Source organism: Carlito syrichta, unplaced genomic scaffold, assembly GCF_000164805.1.
Source record: "Carlito syrichta isolate Samal-C Ts95f unplaced genomic scaffold, Tarsius_syrichta-2.0.1 Scaffold315850, whole genome shotgun sequence".
Classification (NCBI taxonomy): Eukaryota; Metazoa; Chordata; class Mammalia; order Primates; family Tarsiidae; genus Carlito; species Carlito syrichta.
In genome coordinates this window covers 477253-483527 of record NW_007259946.1, presented here as the reverse complement: position 1 = coordinate 483527, position 6275 = coordinate 477253, and positions in this window count along the sequence as shown.

The following is a 6275-nucleotide window of genomic DNA, read 5'->3' as shown; positions in this document are numbered from 1 at the left end:
GACCGTGGGGCCATGAGTGGAGGCAGGAACCCCTCTATCATCCAGACAGGAGGGGGCCGCTGGAGTGAGCAGATCTCAGAGGGGTGGACAGGTCCCGGGGTGGGAGCCCGGCTAAAAGAGAAGGTTGGTTTTTCTGCAGGTGCCACTAGGCAGGGGCCTTGGTGCCTGGTACCAGGCCCAGGCCGGGAAAGCCTCTTAGGAAAAGAAAAGGTTCCCCATACCTGGGCTGCGAGGGGCTGCTGGGACAGGGCAGAAATGCCAGCACTGTGGCGAGTAGGCGGCTGGGGGTGCCGGCCCAGGGCTGAGGAGGACTGGGGGAACAGCGGGCTACCTCCTCCCTTGGCAGAAGGTTGAGGGCTCTAGTGTGTCCTGGAGGACCTGCCCTGTGGAGGAGCTCCAGGCCTCCGCCCCACACATTGCCGTGCTGACTCAGCATGCTTACTCGGCTTGCTTCTCACACTGTGGCATTTTCGAGCACGTCTGAGTCTGCACAACTCCTCTCTCCTCACCCCTGTGAGGCGGGGCTGTGGCTCCTGTCTGACGGGTGAAGACATCAGGACAGACATAGTATGGAAGAGTGACGCGGGACTCGTCGCTCCTACTTGTGTGTCCAGGGCTGGGCTCCTGAGTCGAGGCTGCCCTGCTGGGGCCTGGGCACCGGGGGAGGGAGAACAAACCTCCGGCCACCACCATCCTGCTCCCCAGCTCTTCTTGTCCCTGGGCTGTGCGCTGGCCCGAGCTCTCCCCAAGTCCTGTTGGCTCTTCTCCCCCACCTCCCCCAGCCCTCCCCACCTCATCCCCATGCCCTCCACAGAGGCCACCCCCTCACCAGCACTTTGGGACAGCCTCCTAAGTGGTCTTGGCCAGATGTCCCACTCCAGTGGCATCCCAACCACACAGCCAGAGAGTCCTCTCCAGAACACAGATCTGAGCAGGCCACTTCCTGCTTAGAACCTTCCATGGCCCATAAGAGAAAGCTTTTATCATTCCTTAGCAAGGCCCGAAAGCTCTTTCTGGCCTGACCCAGCCAATGAGAGCTTCACAAATCTCACGGAATGATCTTCCAGAGCGGAGAGAACATCGTCTCCCTGGATGGACATTACAGGAGCCCTTTTGTCTCATCCACACACAGAAAGATGGAATCCCTCCTTGGGAAATAAAAGTGCTGGCACACAAAGAGGTTTGCATGCATGTGTGCCATGGAGGCATAACTTGAGTTGGAAAATAACTGGCCACGGTGTAAATTTCCATCCTAGTAAGATACATACATTATGGCATACACAAATACATATTCGCACCATGGAATAAGATACGGTGACAAAAATGGATGGATCCCAGCCACTTGCAACAACACAGGTGAGACTCACAAGCATACTGATGGATCTGGCTTCTTTTGCTCATGTAACTGGCACAGCTGGGGGTGGCAACAGGGGGAGTCTTCCAGAGCCTGGAAACGTTGGTTGTCATGATCTGGGAGGTGATTATACAAGCATATGCACATGCCACATCGACGGAGCTGTCCACTTCAGAATTATGCATTGAATGAAGTCCTACCTCATTTGGTAATGACCAAAGTAAGAAGTGATAATGCCCGGGCTCACCCCGACGGGGAGTGTTGTGTAGCGACTGAAGAGGATGACTCGGATGAATTGGAGCCGCGGCACGGAGGTTGGTGACAGCTGCAGAGGAATGCACCGTCCGGGTGCCATTATTGCCATAACAAGTGAGTCCTGTCCATGCGCGAGGCTGGGTGTCCACAAGCTGGGCATTCGTGAATTTGGAGACCATGGTGAAAGGTCACCTGTACTATGAGGGGTGGGGGCAGTTGTGCATCTTGGTGTTTCCACGGGCTGTTGCAAACACGTGAGACTGACAGTTGCCAAAAAGGGACCACCATGAAAGAGTGAGATGTGGGAGCCAGAGAGGAAGTCCAGGGACTGAGAATGCTGACTTCGGGGCCAGTCCGGGGCTGTTCCATCACCACCAGCTTGGAGACCTAAGGAGGGCGACTCGCTCCATGTCCCTCTCCTGGGCTGGAAGACAGAGCTGCTGCATGGATTGTGGAAGTCGCAGGTGTTCTGTGTGCCTGGGACCCTGCCCCATCAGCAGTGACTGTCACTAGGCCACAACTGTCTTCACTCCCACCCCACCATATACAGCAGACAAAAAGGGAGACTGGGACAAGGAAGGGTCCTCGTGGACCAGCTCTTGAGCAGTCAAGGGCAGACAGAAGGCCCGAAGCCACCCCAAGGCCAGGGAAGGAGGCTGGCCTCCTTTCTGAGGTTGGCTGGTCCCTATGTCGGGCTCCTGCCCGAGGCCAGGATGACAGATGACCCCTGAAGGAAAGGTCACTGTCCGCGAGTAGTTGTGTGTTTGGCGAAAGCGGCCGGGTGGGGCCCTCCGAGGCTCGGCGGATGTCTGGGATGTCTGGCGTTCGGGCCTGGGCCTCGCTGGCAACCGGACTTTATTTTGGTTACTGGAGATGGGAGGCCCAGGTCATAAATAACCACCCGGCTGCACAGCCAGCCTCTCCCAGCAGCCCGGGCCAGCCTCGCCAAGGCCAGCGTGTCCCTGCCTGGCAGCGCGGGCGGGAGGTCGGTGGTGGCTCGGAAGCCCAGTGGGGAGGCGGAGGAGAGCAGAGAGGGGTCTCAGGGCCTGGGTTCAGAGCAAGGTTAGCCAAATAGTGGATAAATTAAGCGAGGGAACAGACAGCTCCCCTCACCGTGAACTTTTCACCCAGCTAACCTGCTCCTCACCCACTCTCAGGTGGCAGTGGCTCCCGCCCCGGGGCTGTCACCTCTGGGGGGTTTGTCACCTGCCTCTTCCCCCACTGCCAGCCCAGGTGAGACCGTGAGGGCGGAGGGATCGGGACAGGCTCTGGAGCCCGAGGCCTGGTGAGGAGCGGCAGTTGCCTCCTCCGGATATTCAGGGCCTTGACCCAACCTGGCCAAGCTACTCTCCCCCACCAATGCCCTCACCTGGGGCTACACCGGCCTGGAAAACCCCGGCACAGGCTTGGGGCGTCTCCTGAGCACAACCCTCTCGTCCAACCCTTCTTCTCCTTGCTTGTTTCTGGCCCGAGCCACCCCCTGGGGCCAGCTCCACCTTTGGGGAGCGAGGCAAGAGGTTTTCCCTCAACAAAGTGGCCTCAGGGACCCACAGGCAGGGGCCATTGCCCCAGGCTCCTGCCTAGAGGGGTCCCTCACCCACCAGAGCCTCCCTGGGCCAGGCCTCCGGGAGGGAAATGGCCTCCCCGCCATCAAGCCACAGAAGAGGGCTTGTAGGTTGGGACAAGACTGCCGTGGGGGGTTGGGCCTCCCAGGAAGGAGAGTCTGCAGGGGAGCTGGCAGGAGGTCCCAAGGCCCGGCCATCAGCCGCTGGCCGCCCTCGCCCTCCATCTTGACCCCTGGTGGCTGCCTCGCTGGGATCCATGGGGGGTGCTCCAAGAAGCTTGACCCAAATGCACCGGGGAGCAGGGCCGGGAGTGGAGGGTGACCCGGGGGCACAGCAGGCTGCACAGGGGCTCAGGGAGTAGCCAAGTGTTCCCTCCCTCCGCGGCAATCACAGACTGAGTGACTGTGCCCAGTGCCTGAGCTCATGCAGGGGAGAAAGACAGAGAGGTGGCAGGAGGGAGCGGACAGACGTGGGCACAGACCAGCCACAGGGCAAATGCCAGGCAGTGTCCAGGATCCCTCAGAGAGTTAACGCAATCCTTGGAGTGTGGCTTTGGCGGAGTGGCCAGCGGGGGCCTCTTGGAGGAGGTGGCCTCTGAGCTGATATCCAAGTGATAACAGGAACAGCAGGGTAGGGAGAGGGCAAAGGGGCTGGAAGCCAGGTGGGGCTGACGCCCTGAGTGCAGGGGCAGCGTCTGAGGCCAGCAAGGGGCAAGGTCCGGGCCAGGGCCACGAGCTGGGATTTGCCCGTGGTTCCCTTGGAAGATGCACTGTTGGCGATCCAAGACAACCCTACCTCCCTGACGGGGCCACCCTCTGGTCCTACCACAGGAAGGACCAAGGAAGGATGGGCCCTCTGGGGAGTTTTGAGTGGTCAGGAAGGAACCTCCATTCTGTCACTTGCCATCTGTGGTGTCAGGCCCTGCAGCCTCAGTTTGGGTTTCTGTGAAAGGGGAACTCGATACCGACCTTCCTAAGGACTGAGGAAGAGTAAAAGAACACAGCTGCTTGGAGAGAGACCTTCCCAGGGAGAGGGCGGAGGAGAAGGAACTGAGTGCACAGCTTGGCTGGGGGGGGGGGGGCCTGGCCCCTCGCCTGGGGGTCACAGGTGTTCTCCTGTGGCCCAAACTCTGTGAGGGGATGGAAACTTGAACTCTTTGGTCCTGCCACCTGCAACTTTGTCCTCTCTGGGAAGTGGGCGGACAGTGCCAACAGGCTGGAGATCTCAGTGGGAAGGGGGCCTGGCCCCTCCCCCCTGCCCTCCACCTCCAAGGTCTGTGTCTCTATGACTATACTCTGACAAGCTACTGGCTCCTCTGCTGGACCGAGAGCCACCTTTTCCACTAAACAAACGGGCCGGGTGCGGTGGCTCATGTCTGTGATTCCAGCATTCTGGGAGGCCAAGGCGGGAGGATTGCTTGAGCTCAGGAGTTCAAGACCAGCCTGTGAGACCCTGACTCTACATAAAAATCAAACAAGTAACCAGGAGGAGTGGTATGCTTGTAGTCCCAGCTACTCTGGAGGCTGAGGAGGGAGGATTGCTTGAGCCCAGGAGTTCAAGACCGCAGTGAGCCATGATCATGCCACTGCATTCCAGCTTAGATGACAGAGTGAGACCCTGACTCAAAAAAAAAAAAAGAGAGAACAGTATAGATATTATTTTTATAATCAGAAAACACAGAGCTAATTTTATATCAGGACAAGAGAATACTGATGGTTTATGTAATCCTAGGAAGATTCCCTAAAATTGGAGACCTTTTTGTAGGAGAGCCAAATTCCCATCCTTTCCACCCTGGGCCTAAGCACTATCTCCCGTTTTTTTTTTGTTTTTGTTTTTATAGAGATCAGATCTTGCTATGTTGCCCAGGCTGATCTCGCATTCCTGGGCTCAAGTAATCCTCTCACCTTGATCTCCCAAAGTGCTGGGATTATAGGCACGAACCACTGTGTACTCATTATTTTTAAAAATTCTAATAGTGTTAAAATACATTCGGCTCAGTAGGGCTCTGTGGCTCAGCCTGTAATCCCGCGCCTTTGGGAGGCTGAGGTGAGTGGATTGCCTGAGCCCGCGGGTTCGAGACTCGCCTGGGCAGTGAGACCTCATTTCTACAATAAATCAAAAACTCAGCCGGGCGTGGTAGCACACGCCTGTAATTCCGGCTACTCGGAAGGCTGGTGCGGAAGGATCGCCGGAGCCCAGCAGGTCGAGGTTGCGGTGGCTGGGAGTGGCCACTGCACTCCAGTCTGGGTGACAGAGTGAGACTCCGACTTAAAAGAAAAAACAAAAAAAAACATTTGGCTCTAGGTAGACGTCTCTCTGCATCGAGGTGGGCGATCTTCCCCGACTCCCTCATTCAAACTGTGTCTGTCACAGAGGAAGAGCTCCTGGGACATGAAGATGGAACAGACACTGGGGAGTCCTAAAGGGGGAAGGGAGAGAGAGATGAGGGCTGAAAAGTTATAGATGGGGTCCCATGCTCAAGACTCAAGTGACAGTTTCTCTAGAAGTCCAAACCTCACCGTTGTGTACCCCTGGTACAAACCTGCGTGTATACCCCTTGAATCTAAAATGAAGTGTAAAAATAAAAAATAAAGCTCCATTCAAATTTTTTAAAAAAGGAAGCATGCCACTCGAACACGTTGAATGAATGAAGGGAGGAGGGAAGGAAGGAGGAAGGAAGAATGGAAGGAAAGAAGGGAGGGGATACCTCAAACGTGTGATCCTTCAAAGAAAGCCAACTCCTTTCGAAGCGGGTCATCGTGGCCTCGGCATCCTGCTCCCCAAAGAAGCAGGCTCTCCCTGAAGCTGGGCCCGTCCAGCCATGGGATCTCCCCGGGGGCCGTGACCTTTCTGCTTCCTGTCTTTCCCACAGTTCCTAGGCCAGGGGCTTCCCAGAGCCGATGGCCTATCCATGCGCTCATTCTTTTAAGATATTTATTCAGTACTATTAATAATGACAAGAAAGAAAAATAAAAGTAAATTAGGCCTTCCCCAACTGCCCGCACAAGTACCATTTTTCTGTCTGCAGATGGTCTCTGTGACCACTCAGTGCTGAGAAATTTGTCCATAGCTGCTATCTTTATTCTAATTTTTACTAATTT